The sequence below is a fragment of the Lygodium microphyllum genome, chromosome 1 (genome assembly GCF_053477565.2).
Source record: "Lygodium microphyllum isolate KBCC chromosome 1, Lygodium_microphyllum_v1.1.10, whole genome shotgun sequence".
In the NCBI taxonomy this organism is placed as follows: domain Eukaryota; kingdom Viridiplantae; phylum Streptophyta; class Polypodiopsida; order Schizaeales; family Lygodiaceae; genus Lygodium; species Lygodium microphyllum.
The window spans coordinates 177,090,065-177,094,630 of NC_141135.1; positions in this window are offsets into that span (position 1 = coordinate 177,090,065).

The following is a 4,566-nucleotide window of genomic DNA, read 5'->3' on the forward strand; positions in this document are numbered from 1 at the left end:
CATTGTTGCTTCCTTCTCGGGCTTTCAGCCTTAACTCCTCCTCCATTAATAATGCACAAAACTCCTCAAAAGTCAAAGCTTGAGGTCTCACCTGAGTATTAAGGGCAGTTACTAGTCCATCAAACTTTTGTGGACAAATCCGAAGACACCTCCGAGCTAGCTCTTCGCTAGTCTTTTGTATCCCAGCGCCAGCCATCTGGTCGCGCAGATTCTTAATCCGAGTGATGAATGCTTCAACCGTCTCTCCTTCAGCAAACTTCTCCGCTGCTAGTTGATTCTCCAAGTTTTGAATCCTTGTTTGGTTTCGTGTTTCATACTGACTCCTTAGTACATTCCAAGCCTCTGACGCTTTGGTTGTATGCTGAATCAGAGTCAAAACACTGTCAGAACAGCTTGTAACTAAGGCACACAATGCATCTGCATTCCTTCGTTTCCAAGCTCGTAGAAGATCTGCATTCGGAGGAATCATCACACTAGGATTTGATGGGTCGGGGGTAGGCTGTGGTTCTGCGTCAGTCCCCAGCACAGTCTCCAGAAGCTCATAAGAATCAAGGATAGTAGTAATTTTGAACTTCCACAAGGTGTAGTTTGTACCATCTAACTTGCCTTCGCTGAAGGTTGGTGGACGAATCCTCAGTGTTTGAATAGCCGGTACAGCAGCACCACCTCCTGCACCGCTTCCTGATGCGCCAGAACTGCTTCCCGGAGTCGACATCGTTTCTCTTTGCTGTTGAAGCCTTTGCCTCTTGCACGCTCTCCGATCTCTAGAGCCCCCTGGGCTCTGATACCATGTAAAATATTACACGGCGCAGCGAACAGAATCTGAGAAAGAGATAGAGAGTACACAACAGATAAGAGGAGAATCAGTAAATTCTTTAACTCCAAACAACTGATACAAAGATGGCTCTGTCCACCCGTGCGCTTCCACTGAGTGAAGCTTAGATGGCGATCTAGACAGAAGATAGGTGAAGAGCTTAAGGCTAGCTGGAACAACAACTCTGACTGGGTGAAAGATGAGTGTAAGATGGTTGCGAAGGGGTTTAGCTTTTATAGCCCGCGAAGGTCGTTAGGTCGGCCTGCTGACCGACCTACCATATGAGCCTCCACTAGTCGGCCAGGGAATATTCCAGGGAATATTCCCTTTACCATCGGGCCGGGGGCGCTGCCCCCGGACCCCCGCCAGGGGGGCCGCTGGCCCCCCTGGGACCCCCCAGCCAGGGGCCGCTTCCGCGGCCCCCGGACCCCACAATAGGGGCCCCTTTTAACTCCCTTACCACGCAACTCAATGCAATGTGCCTCGAGTTGCTACCAGCTTAACCACTCCGTCTAACCCAAAGATTAGACCCACAACAGTCACCTTTTTGCCATCCGGTCACATAGACCTCATCTGATATACAAGTCAGGACTCAACCAATGTCCGGGCTCACATTTGGCTTCTCCTCATAATGGGGGCCTTACAACTTTGAGCACCATGGATCATTGGTAGCACCTAATGAGGGTGGGGCATTGATCATATCTAACAAAGCTTACTGGCAAAGCAAGACTTTGGTGGAAACAATGGTGCAGAGACCAAGGGATCTCGAAAGGGTTAGTTACTTGGGAAAAGCTTAAAAAAGCTGTGCGAGGGAGATATCTGCCACCTACCTACCGCACACAGAAGATGAATGAATTCTATGAATTAAAGCACCTTGGACTATCCCTGGATGCATATTACTCAAAGTTCGTCTCTCTCTTAAAGTACACGCCACAAATGGATATGACACAACAGGTGTCAAAATTTTGTGCTGGGTTAAATCCACCCATAAACACCCGCTTGGAATCAATGCGCCTAACGGACCTACAAGACGCGCTCATTCGAGCTGCACTGATAATACAGGAGGTGCAGACCAAGCCAAGGAATAACAGGACTTGGTCTTACAAGGATTAGAACAAGGGAATGTATAGGTCTTAGGCTAAGAGAGCGCAGGGTCAAATCCAGGGACAAAAGAAAAAAGCTAGGGCCAAGACTGTCAACAACTTTGTTCCTACACAAGGTAATGCCCGCAATCTCCGTTGCTTCCATTGCAACGAGCCTGGTCACTTTAAAAGGCAGTGTCCCAAGCTTAGCAGAGGACAACTTCAAGGGCCATTCCAAGGAACCGTCCATGGCCAAGGAGCCACCGTCATGGCCAGGGTGAGAACCTCCAGTGTTGCCAACAAAGAGCTGGGTGATGAAGAAGATCCATCCATGGAAGCTGACATTGAGAAGGCAACGGTTCATGCCGCCCTTCACAAGAAAGGCCCGAATCGCCAAATCTCGGTGATTCAAACTCCATCAGATTATCAAGGTAAAAGCTTCAAAACCTTGATTGATTGTGGCAGTACACATTCCTTCATTTCACCAGTCTGTGCAAAAAGATTAGGAATAGCCACAATAGATGCACCTACCTTACTTATGGAATTAGCAAATGGTCGTGAGGTCTCTTATACCAAGCAAACTGCTAAGGTGAAATTCCTACTAGGTGGAAAGTCAACTTCGGTCAGATTCAGGGTAATGAACCTAGGTATCCACGAATGTTTGCTCGGAATGGATTGGCTAATACCCAATGACACCTACATTCACTGTGGAAAGGGCCAAGTCTCCTTTCGAAATTCTGAAGGGGAACTAGTTACAACTCAAGGAGAGGTTGGCAAGCCAAAAATTCAGCCTACCTATCTATTTGATTAAACTAAATAAGCTAGATCAGAATCAAGAATCTAGGAAAGAACCTTCTTGGTTAAAGAAATACATAGACATATTTCCTGAAGAGCTGACAGAACTCCCTCCTCAAATAGAAGTAGATCACAAAATCAAGCTGGCGCCAGGAGCTGCACCAGTCATAAAGAGACCATATAGGATGTCCATCCCAGAAGTGATTGAGCTGAAGGAGCAACTCAAGTAACTATTAGACCAAGGCTACATCCATCCTAGCAGTTCACCATGGGAAGCTCCAGTGCTGTTCCAGAAAAAGAAAGATGGGACGCTTCGGCTATCAACCATTAAAAACAAATACCCCATTCCAAGAATAGATGAACTTCTTGACCGTCTTCAAGGTGCGAAGATCTTCTCTAAGATAGATCTCAGGTCTAGATATTATCAAATAAGGATCAAGGAAGAGGATATCCTGAAGACTGCATTCAGCACAAGTTATGGACACTTTGAATTCCTGGTCATGTCATTCGGGCTGACAAATGCTCTTGCTACCTTCAACAGGTTAATGCAGGATATCTTTAGGCCCTATCTTGATGACTTTGTACTCATCTTCTTTGATGATACCCTAGTCTACTCCAAGCAGGAAAAAGATCATGAACCCCAGCTTTGCATTGTTCTTGAAACAATGAGAGCACACAAGCTTTATGCTAAGAAGAAGAAGTGTGCATTTTTCAAGTGATAGATTGAATATCTGGGATTCATTGTATCAGCGAAAGGAATTTTAGTGGATCCCAGAGACGTTCTGGAGTGGCCAACACCAACTTCTGTCAAAGAAATATGTAGTTTTCTTGGATTGACAGGATGGTACAGGGTCTTTATCAAAAACTATGCTTCGATTGCAGTGCCTCTTGACTGATCTACTAAAGAAGCAAGTATCAATTGTATGGTCACCCTGCTAAACAGACCAGCTTTGACAAACTAAAGCAAAGCTTGGTATCAACACCCATCCTGAAACTTCATGATCTTAGTAAGAAGTTTGAAGTGATAACTGATGCTAGAGTACTTGCCTTAGGATGTGTGCTCATACAAGAAGGTCACCCCATAGCATACTCTTCAAGGAAATTGAAGAGCCATGAAAGGAACTATGCTACCCACGATCTGGAGCTCTTGGTTGTCATCCATGCTCTCAAACTTTGGAGACACTTCTTGCTGGGTAACAAATTTACCTTAGTGATGGACCACAAGAGTCTTAAATGGATTTTCACCTAGAATGAGCTCAATATGAGACAACGTCGATGGATTGAAGTACTGAAAGAATATGACTTTGAAATCAAATACCCGCCTGGAAAGGAGAATATAGTTGCCGACGCACTCAGTCGCAAGGCATTTCTGAATTCTTTGATTTTGCAAGATCCATCAACAGCAAGATCTCTAGCCACAAAGGTATCCATGCCAAACAACCCAATTCTTGAGCTAGCTAGAGAAGAGGCATGCCATGACCCAACCTATCAGAAATTGCTAAGGGAGATCCCCATCAAAGATCAAGACCCGAAGCTACAAACAAAGTATCAAAAATTCTCTATCAATAATGGACTTGTCTACTATAGGACAAGATTATGTATCCCAGCAAGCCAATCACTCAAGCAGAAGATACTTTGGGAAGCCCATGACTCCCCTTTCTCGGGATATCCTGGCTATGCCAAGACCCTTAATGCGGTCAGGAAGAGCTATTATTGGGATAGGCTCAAAGGTGATGTTCTCAAATATGTCATGGAATGTTTGTCTTGTCAACACATTAAGGCCGAACATGTCAAAATGCTAGGGAAATTGCAACCACTTGACATTCCCCAAATGAAATGGGAATTCATTAGTATGGACTTTGTTGTTGGCTTGCC